The 11,391-nt window shown below is 41.9% G+C and overlaps 1 pseudogene; it reads left to right on the forward strand.

Annotated features, from left to right (window-relative positions):
• The first annotated feature begins 7,914 nt into the window (after positions 1-7,914).
• LOC139533210 (general transcription factor II-I repeat domain-containing protein 2B-like) lies at positions 7,915-10,474 on the forward strand (annotated as a pseudogene).
• The last annotated feature ends 917 nt before the right edge of the window (positions 10,475-11,391 follow it).

Raw genomic sequence — 11,391 nt, forward strand, 5'->3', positions numbered from 1 at the left:
TTGTCAGTCAAGGAGTAGCTCAGAATCTTGAGAGGAGAATTTGAAAAGATTAGTCGTACAACTTGGGGAATCAGTTTCTATCCAGCTCCAGCTCCAGCTGGTAGCTGTATAGCTATCATCAGTCAGACGAGATGTAGCTAGCTAGCAAATAAAGCTATACATTGTTATGGAAGGTTTACATGACACAAGTGATCTCAGCTATTTAGCTGAATAGCTATATTCTGCAAACAGCTGACCTAAGTAAGTTAATGTCCTTACTTGATAGCCAGATAACTAGACAACATTACCCAAATAAGATTGTATGTATGGACATTTCATACACCAAAACACATTAAATTATATATATGAATCACTCGATTCCACACTAGATAGCAAAATAATAACTGTCCTTGACATGAAGAGTGGAAGTTAAGCACTAACATAAGCAAGTAGGTCTTCTACAGCTTTCTTCAGTGTTCCAAGTTGATTCCTGTGTTCTATCCCACCCCTTCAGACTTACTACAGAAACAACATCAAAGCCTTTTATTTACAACAAAACCCACAATGTGATGACGAATATGTCAGTCAAGATGTAAACATGTATGTCATGACTCCATTGACAACAATTCCCAGTAGAAGCTAATGAGGAAAGTAACAAACATGGCTTGTGGGGTGTTGTCCACTTGGGCTTTGCAAATTTACAAAATATTACAAGGTAATTTGTCTTCAAGAGATTAAAGGGGAAGTTCAGTAGTTTACAACTTGATGTTAGATGGTTTGTCACCCTGACCAGGAGGAACTGTAATTCATGGTTTGGTTTTCTTTAAACAGCCACAAATGTCAGCTAGCTTTAGCCACCAACAATCAATCAAAGTAATAGGAGCATGTGTGCATTCTTTTTATTTTTTAAGGTCCATTATGTAGCTTTGTGGGTGACCTCACCAAATTCACATAGAAGTGTGAGTTATAGATCTGTCATTCTTATTGGTAGCAAGTCTGATAAGTGGTAGATCCGTTCTATGCCCCAGCAAACAGGGGACGTCTAAGGACATCAGGCAACGTTCCCTTTGGGTCCCTTTAAAAACCTCTTATGGCTGCAGTCCCGATATCGGGACCAATATGACAACAGCCAGTCCAAGTGCAGGGCGCCAAATTCAAAAACCAGAAATCTCATAATTAAAATTCCTCAAACATACATGTGTCTTATATCATTTTAAAGGTAATCTTGTTGTTAATCCCACCAAAGTGTCCGATTTCAAAAAGGCTTTTCAGCGAAAGCACTACAAACGATTATGTTAGGTCACCACAAAACCAAAAATAATCACAGCCATTTTTCCCAGCTAAATATAGCTTCACAAAAACCAGAATAGAGATAAAATGAATCACTAACCTTCGATTATTTTCATCAGATGACACTCATAGGACTTCATGTTACACAATACATGCATGTTTTGTTTGATTAAATTCATATTTATATAAAAAAAATCTGAGTTTACATTGAGGCTACAAGATTCACTAAATGCAAAAACATCAAGTGACTTTGCATAGCCCATCGTTTCAATATGAATACTCATCATAAATATAGATGATAATACAAGTTATACACATTGAATTATAGATATACCTCTCCTTAATGCAACCGCTATGTCAGATTTAAAAAAAACTTTACGGAAAAATAATTGCACGCTATAATCTGAGACGGCGCTCAAAGTAGCATACCACAGCTGCAAAGATAGCGTCACTATAAACAATAAAATACATGATAAATATTCCATGACCTTTGTTGATTAGGATCAGAAAGCACACCAGGAATCCCAGGTCCACAATAAATGTTTGTTTTGTTCGAAAAAATCCGTTATTTATGTCCAAATACCTTCTTTTGTTAGCACGTCTGGTTTACATATCCAAACGCTAATTCTGGTCAGCGTTATATCGGACAAAAACTTCAAAATGTGATATTACCGGTCGAAGAAACATTTCAAACTAAGTACTGAATAAATCATTAGGATGTTTTTAACATATAGCTTCAATAAAGTTCCAACCGGAGTATTCCTTCTTGTCTGCGTGAGCAATGGAACGTCAGTGCCTTGCATGAGGAAAAGGCATGATCAGCGCATGGCTGCTTGATGGACACCTGACTGATTCTGCTCTCATTCTCTCCCACAACATCATAGAAGTCTCATTGGAATTTCTATTGATTGCTGACATCTAGTGGAACCCCTAGGCAGTGCAACATCTGTCATAACTCAATTGGATTTCTTAAAGGACTCTGGTGAATAGAGACAAGCTCAGATTTCTGACTTCCTGTTTTGATTTCAACTCAGGATTTTGCCTGCCAATATGAGTTCTGTTAATCTCACAGACATAATTCATGACACAATGTTCCGAGAATGTCTTAAAAACATCATTGGGGATGTCGCTGGAACAAACCGGGAACTAGAAAAAACCTCCAGGGGACCATGGCACAACGTCCTGACCACTTTAGGAAACCATTTCGTGAAATTCCCGGGGACGTTCTAACGTTAAATTTTGGTTTGCAGGGGTGCTATTTCTATGCTTCTCCTTCTTAAGTCTCGCTTTTGTCTCATTTTACTTTTGTTTGTTTCACCAGCAAGTATTGGATACAGCCTATTTTTTGATACTATGTTGAAATTGTTTCATACATAATGTGATGTGATTTTACATATTGCACTCTACACAGTGTTGCTTTTTGTACTGATGTACAGTGCCAGTCAAAAGTTTGGACGCACCTGCTCATTCCAGGTTTTTCTTTATTTTTACTATTTTCTACATTGTATAATAATAGTGAAGACATCAAAACTATGAAATAACACATATGGAATGTACTAACCAAAAAGGGTTAAACAAATCAAAATATATTTTATATTTGACATTCTTTAAAGTAGCCACCCTTTGCCTTGATGACAGCTTGCACACTCTTGGCATTCTCTCAACCAGCTTCATGAGGTAGTCACCTGGAATGCATTTCAATTAACAGGTGTGCCTTGTTAAAAGTACATTTGTGGAATTTCTTTCTTTCTGAGTGCAATCAGTTGTGTTGGCACAAGATAGGGGTGGTATACAGAAGATAACCCTTTTTGGTAAAAGACCAAGTCCATATTATGGCAAGAACAGATCAAATAAGCAAAGAGAAACGACAGTCCATCATTACTTTAAGACATGAAGGTCAGTCAATCCCGGAACATTTCAAGAACTTTGAAAGTTTCCTCAAGTGCAGTTGCAAACTGCACTTGAGGAAACTTTCAAAGTGAGGACCGCCACAGGAAAGGAAGACCCAGAGTTACCTCTGCTGCAGAGGATACGTTCATTAGAGTTACGAGACTCAGAAATTGCAGCCCAAATAAATGCTTCACACAGTTCAAGTAACAGACACATCTCAAGATCAACTGTTCAGAGGAGACTGTGTGAATCAAGCCTTCATGGTCAAATTGTTGCAAAGAAACCACTACTAAAGGACACCAATTAGAAGAAGAGACTTCCTTGGGCCAAGAAACACGAGCAATGGACATTTGACTGGTGGAAATCTGTAATTTTGGTCTGATGAGTCCAAATTTGAGATTTTTGGTTCCAACTGCCATGTCTTTGTGAGACTCAGAGAGGTGAACAGATGATCTCTGCATGTGTGATTCCCACCATGAAGCATGGAGGAGGAGGTGTGATGGTGTGGGGGTGCTTTGCTGGTGACACTGTCAGTGATTTATTTAGAATTTAAGGCACACTTTTAACCAGCATGGATACCACAGCATTCTGCAGCGATACACAATCCCATCTGGTTTGCGCTTAGTCCCACTATCATTTGTTTTTCAACAGGACAATGACACAACACACCTCCAGGCTGTGTAAGGGCTATTTGACCAAGAATGAGAGTGATGGAGTGCTGCATCAGATGACCTGGCCTCCACAATAACTGACACACTGTGTACCGACACACACATGCAACATGGCACCAACAGAGATGGTCGCCTTGATTCGCGTTCTTAGGAAACTATTGTCGTGTCTTTGGCTATGCTGGATTAAGTGATATGACATGCTATTCTATAAAATAATTTCTCTGTAAATAATATTACCTGATTAAGCTAATCAGGTAAATGTAATTAACTAGAAAGTCGGGGAACCACGAAATAATGTTTATAGAGCTGTTATCTTCTGAATAAACTCTTAAAAACCTTGTAATCTTTTACCTCAATAGCAGTCAATATTTAATCGTCACCTTATTTAGTCTCATCTGAAAGTTGTAAATTCTTGGTTATCTTCACGAACCCTGGCTAACAAGTTGAATCAGCAATACAAAATTTGGATTAATTATTTATTTACTAAATACCTAAATAATCAAACAGAATTACATCTACACAGAATGGATCATACATTGATTACAAATGATGTCATAAAGGAAAACGTCCCTAGCGGATGGAACAGATATGACGGCTGGTTACACAAAGAAAGGGAGTTGGATTTTGAATGAAAGAGCGGGAAGGAACAAGGGAACAAAGGAAGATTTTGTGTCTCTATCGGGCCGTAGGCAGCTACTCTATCGTAAATACAGAATCTTATGCATTCTAAATAACCACCCATTTGGAAAAGAAAAATGCAATACATTTTTACTGATGGAAGGCTGGGTTGTCCTTTGAAGAATGTATGGTGGTAAAACGAATACTTGGTAGTACCGTCGTCGTGTGGTAGACCAGGTACTTTGTCCGTCCTTTCCTAGCCCACGTTTACAGCTGCTGTTGCTGACGCAACAGCTAGGAGGTCTCACTTCTTTAGTGAATAAGAGGTCAAAGTTCATACCAAGTTGCCATGCTATATGCTCATGCTATATTCTGGCTGGTATAGTCGAAATTCATCCTTCCGGCGTGTAGGTCGTCACCTTCACGTTGAGATTCGATACTAATTTCGTTAGGTTCCTGTCGTTCACCAGAGCCCACGCTGAGGTTGGCTTAGTTCTGTAGGTGGCCTTGTCCTTCTAACGCAGGGACCGCAAGTCCTCACGTCCTTGGAAAAGGTAGTTGAATTTTCGTCAATGGGTTTATATAGTGGTGAAAGAAGGGCGTGTTTCATAGTTTACAACCAAAGTCTGTTCACTTGGGCGGGGCCTCTGAGTGAGCAGAGTTTCTCTATGACAAACCGTTCTCTCATTTAAGAAGCAAAAATGACATTTCATCTTTTCACAAATAGTTTCATATTTACATATTTTAATTGCACAATAATTCCATGTCAATCTGATAACTAGAATGTGTTGACTTTCCAAGATACAGTTTATGTCATCTTGTCATTAGTAGTAATGTCTTAGACAACAACTGATCTGAGACCATATTCATTAAGTACCTATGCATATTTTCAACTGGTTGGATTACCGAAATATGGTTCCGTTTCCCATCTTTCGATGTTACCAGACTCTCTATGTTACAAAGGCTTTACAAGAGTCAACTCTATAGAGTAGAGAGAGAGAAAAGGGGAAAGGTATTTATGGGGGTCATAAACCTCCCCCAACTGATCAACGTCATGACACTATGCAGTATTTTGTATTATTTTGTATTATTTCTTACAATGTTACCCCAGGAAATCTTAAGTCTTATTACATACAGCTGGGAAGAACTATTGGATATAAGAGCAACATCAACTTACCAACATTACGACCAGGAATACGACTTTCCCTAAGCGGATCCTCTGTTTGGACCACCACCCAGGGCAATGGATCGGATCCCAGTAGGCAACCCAAAACAACGGCACCGCAGAAGGGGCAGACGGAGCAGTCTTCTGGTCAGGCTCCGTAGACGGGCACATTGCTCACCGCTCCCGAGTATACTACTCGCCAATGTCCAGTCTCTTGACAAAAAGGTAGACGAAATTCGAGCAATGGTTGCCTTCCAGAGAGACATCAAAGATTGTAACATTCTCTGTTTCACGGAAACATGGCTCACTCGGGATACCTTACCTGAGTCGGGTATAGCCACCCGGTTTCTTCACTCATCGCGCCGACAGAAACAAACATCTCTCTGGTAAGAAGAAGAGCGGGGTGTATGCCTTATGATTAACGAGTCGTGGTGTGATCATAACATCATACAGGAACTCAAGTCCTTTTGTTCACCTGACCTAGAATTCCTTACAATTAAACGTCGACCGCATTGTCTACCAAGAGAATTGTCTTTGATTATAATCAAAGCCATGTATATCCCCCCCCAAGGAGAAACCTCGACGGCCCTGAAAGAACTTCATTGGACTCTATGTAAACTGGAAAACACATAACCTGAGGCTGCATTTATTGTAGCTCGGGATTTTAACAAAGCTAATCTGAAAACAAGGCTCCCTATATTATATCAGCATATCAAATGCGCAACCCGGGCTGGAAGCATTCTGAATCATTGCTACTCTAACTTCCGCGACGCATACAAAGCCCTCCCTCGCCCTCCTTTCGACAAATCTGACCACGACTCCATTTTGTTGCTCTCAGCCTATAGACAGAAACTTAAACAGGAAACGCCCTTGCTCAGGTCTGTTCAACGCTGGTCCGACCAATCTGATTTCATGCTTCAAGAATGCTTCGATCATGTGGACTGGAATATGTTCCGGATAGCCTCAGACAATAACATTGATTATACGCTGATTCAGTGAGCAAGTTTATTAGCAAGTACATCGGTGATGTTGTACCCAGAGTGACTATTAAAACCTTCTCCAACCAGAAACTGTGGATTGATGGCAGCATTCGCGCAAAACTGAAAGCGCAAACCATTGCTTTTAATCATTGCAAGGCGAACGGAAACATGACTGAATACAAACAGTGTAGTTATTCCCTCCGAAAGGCAATCAAACAAGCTAAGCGTCAGTATAGAAACAAAGTAGAGTCACAATTCAACGGCTCAGACACGAGACATATGTGTCAGGGTCTACAGTCAATCATGGATTACAAAAAAATAACCAGCCCCATCGCGGACACCGACGTCTTGCTCCCAGACAAACTAAACAACTTCAAACTAATACAGTGCCACTGACATGGCCAGCTACCAAAACCTGTGGGCTCTCCTTCACCGCAGCCAACGTGAGTAAAACATTTAAACGTGTTAACCCCCGCAAGGCTGCCGGCCCAGATGGCATTCCTAGCCGCGTCCTCAGAGCATGCGCAGACCAGCTGGCTGGTGTGTTTACGGACATATTCAATCAATCCCTATCCTAGTCTGCTGTTCCCATATGCTTCAAGAGGGCCACCATTGTTCCTGTTCCCAAGAAAGCGAAGGTAACTGAACTAAACGACTATCTCCCCGTAGCACTCACTTCCATCATCATGAAGTGCTTTGAGAGACTAGTCAAGGATCATATCACCTCCACCCTACCTGACACCCTAGACCCACTCCAAATTTCTTACCGCCCCAATAGGTCCATAGACAACGCAATCGCAATCACTCTGCACACTGCCCTAACCCATCTGGACGAGGAATACCTATATAAGAATGCTGTTCATCGATTACAGCTCAGCATTTAACACCATAGTACCCTCCAAACTCGTTATTAAGCTCGAGACCCTGGGTCTCGACCCCGCCCTGTGCAACTGGGTCCTGAACTTTCTGACGGGCCGCCCCCAGGTGGTGAGGGTAGAAAACAACATCTCCACCCCACTGATCCTCAACACTGGGGCCCCACAAGGGTACGTTCTAAGCCCTCTCCTGTACTCCCTGTTCACCTATGACTGCGTGGCCATGCACACCTCCAACTCAATCATCAAATTTGCAGACGACATTACAGTGGTAGGCTTGATTACCAAAAACGACGAGACGGTCTACAGCACATGTGTCAAACTCAAGGCCCACATCTGGCGGGCCAGATGTGGCCCGCCAGGTCATTTTATGTGGCCCGCGAGAGCTTAAAAGTTTTGAGTGTCTAAAAATAAATACCAAAAAATAAATTAAGAGCATGCTTTGACCAAAAACTACATTCCCACAATGCCTTTCGACTACGCTAGCCACGGCAGTGTCCATGCCAACGAGTGGAATTGAGATATAAATAATGATCCCAAAATGTCCAGAAAGAGAAAAGTTGATGCAGACGGAAGACTGTTTCAAGAAAGATGGGAAGGCGAATACTTGTTTGTGCTTCAAGGAGAAAGACCGGTATGTCTTTTGTGTTACGAGGCGGTGTCGGTTGTCAAAGAGTACAATCTGCGTCGACATTTTGACACCAAACACGGAGCTAAGTACGCTAAAGCTAGCCTTCAAGAAAAGCAACAAATTGCCCAAGAATTAAAAGGCAAACTGCGGTCGCAGCAGAGTTTGTTCATGAAATCCACAGCCAAAAACGAGGCCGCGGTGAAAGCTAGCTTCATTGTGGCTGAAGAAATCGCCCACGCTTCCAAGTCTTTTTCAGAGGGAGCGTTTTTGAAGCAGTGCATGCTGAAGGTCTGTGAGCAGGTGTGTCCCGACCAGTTACAGACTTTTAAAAATGTCAGTTTATCAAGAAACACCATCGCCGACCGAGTGAAGGAACTAGCAGAAAATCTTACAACACAGCTGGCCGAGGAGACACGCAGCTACACAGCTTTTTCATTAGCTGTTGATGAAAGCACAGATAACACGGACACAGCGCAGTTATCAATTTTTATTAGAGGCGTAAAGTCGGACCTCTCTATCACTGAGGAGCTGTTGGATGTGGCTGCAATGCATGGGACCACGACGGGACAGAACATTTTTGATGCGGTAGAGAAGTCCGTAAGTAAAAATGCATTGCAGTGGGAAAACTTGGTAGGATTAACTACAGACGGTGCACCGGCAATGTGTGGAGGAAAAGTGGGCTTGGTTGGACTAATGAAGGGGAAAATGCAAAAAATGAACTGTCACACGCCTTTGATAACGTATCATTCATTATCCATCAAGAAACTTTGTGTGGGAAGGTGCTGGGGATGGAGGACATTGTGACCACAGTCATGAAAACAGTGAACTTCATTCGGGCTCGTGGCCTGAATCACCGTCAGTTCCAGCAGTTTTTGCTGGAGATGGGCTCGGAACACGGGGATGTGCTGTACCATACAGAAGTGCGGTGGCTGAGTAGGAGCAAAGTCCTCAAGCGATTTTTCGAGCTCAGGAAAGACATTGCTCTTTTTATGCAGAGTAAAGGAAAACTCATGTCTGAACTATCAGATCCAAAGTGGATGTGTGACTTTGCTGTGTTGTGTGACATAACCGACCATCTCGTCAGCTGAATCAGAAGCTGCAGGGACGCAAACAAGTCATCACGCAGATGTCCGACACGATCACGGCTTTCCAGCGTAAATTGGACTTATGGATGTGGCAAGTGAAACAGGACAATCTTGTTCACTTTCCTGTTTGTCAGAGCATGTCAGCCTCATTTCCCGAGACTTTTTCATGTGCTCAGTTGGCTACCAAACTGAGCTGGTTAAAGACTGAGTTTGATCGGCGCTTCTCTGACTTCAGAGCACAACAGTCTGGCTTTGACATCTTTGCCAATCCTTTCACCACCGATGTCTGCACTGCACCCCAACACCTTCAGATGGAGCTAATTGAGCTTCAAAGCGACAGTGGCCTGAGAGCAAAGTTTCAGGATGCTACAATCCAGGACTTTTACCGTCTGCTGCCTCCTGGTTTGATGCCACAGCTTCGACTTCATGCTGCCCGTGTTCTGTCCATGTTTGGGAGCACCTATCTGTGCGAACAGTTTTTTTCCATAATGAATCTGAACAAAAACAAGCACAGATCACGCGTCACGGATGACAACCTCCATGCTGTTCTACGCATTGCCTCAGCACAGGACCTAAAACCAGACATTGACACACTGGTAACGGGAAAACGGTGTCAGACATCTGGTCAGAAAACACACAGGCAAGCATTTTTTTTTAAACTTAATTAAAATATAATAAAATGTAATTCAACCAAGGAGAAGAACAGTTAAACTGTGTGCAATTTAATGATTGTGCTTGCATTTTGTTTTGTGTTTATCATTTTCAGAACATGATCAATCGATAGTAGAGAGAGAATCCACTTGGTGTGTTCAAGGACAGGCAGCATCTCCTCATCAAAGACTAACCGAAAAACTTGACCAATATAGTTGTGAACTGAGTCAACCTTTATTTTGGTATTTTTTTTTGATTACATATTATTTATGTGTAGCTGCTGTAGTAATTATTTAATGTTTGCAGGTTTATGTGTGTATGCAGACAAATTGTTGTCATCAAACCATCAGTTGGGTGCAAGGCTGTGTGCAGCCTTTTTTTGTAAAATTCTTTGCAGCTCAGTTTTATGTTATTTTTCTTTATTCACTTGGACAGTTTGATCCTTCATTAATGGAGTTATGTGGGTTTTCATAAGCTGACAAAATTTAAAAGGATTTATGTTAGAGCTACAAGCAAACATATATTTTCTATGCAACTGTAATTGTCACTTGAATAAGTTATAATAAATAATGAGTTATTTAACATTAAGGAGGAGTTACATTTATTTTACATTACATTCGATTACATTTATAAGTTACATCTGGCCCTTTGAGAACAGCCATTATGCTGATGTGGCCCTCGGTGAAAATGAGTTTGACACCCCTGGTGTACAGGGAGGTGAGAGCCCTCGGAGTGTGGTGTCAGGAAAATAACCTCACTCTCAACATCAACAAAACAAAGGAGATGATCGTGGACATCAGGAAACAGCAGAGGGAGCACCCCCCTATCCACATCGACAGGACAGTAGTGGAGAAGATGGAAAGTGTTAAGTTCCTCGGCGTACACATCACGGACAAACTGAAATGGTCCACCCACACAGACAGCATGGTGAAGAAGGCGCAACAGTGCCTCTTCAACCTCAGTAGGCTGAAGAGATTTGGCTTGTCACCGAAAACACTCACAAACTTTTACAGATGCACAATCGAGAGCATCCTGTGGGGCTGTATCACCGCCTGGTACCACAACTGATCTGCCCACAACCGTAAGGCTCTCTAGAGGGTAGTGAGGTCTGCATAACGCATCATCGGGGGCAAACTACCTGCCCTCCAGGACACCTACAGCATCCGATGTCACAGGAAGGCCAAAAAGATCATCAAGGACAACAACCACCCGAGCCACTGCCTGTTCACCCTGCTTCCATCCAGAAGGCGAGGTCAGTACAGGTGCATCAAAGCTGGGACCGAGAGACTGAAAAACAGCTTCTATCTCAAGGGCATCAGACTGTTAAACAGCCATCACTAAAATTGAGTGGCTGCTGCCAACATACTGACTCAAATCTCCAGCCACAAATGTAAAATGGGATGTAATAAATGTATCACTAGTCACTTTAAACAATGCCACTTTATATCATGTTTACATACCCTACATTACTCATCTCATATGTATATACTGTACTCTATTCCATCTGCTGCATCTTGCCTATGCTGCACGGCAATCGCTCATCCATATATTTATAT

This window comes from Salvelinus alpinus, chromosome 1 (assembly GCF_045679555.1).
Source record: "Salvelinus alpinus chromosome 1, SLU_Salpinus.1, whole genome shotgun sequence".
NCBI lineage: Eukaryota > Metazoa > Chordata > Actinopteri > Salmoniformes > Salmonidae > Salvelinus > Salvelinus alpinus.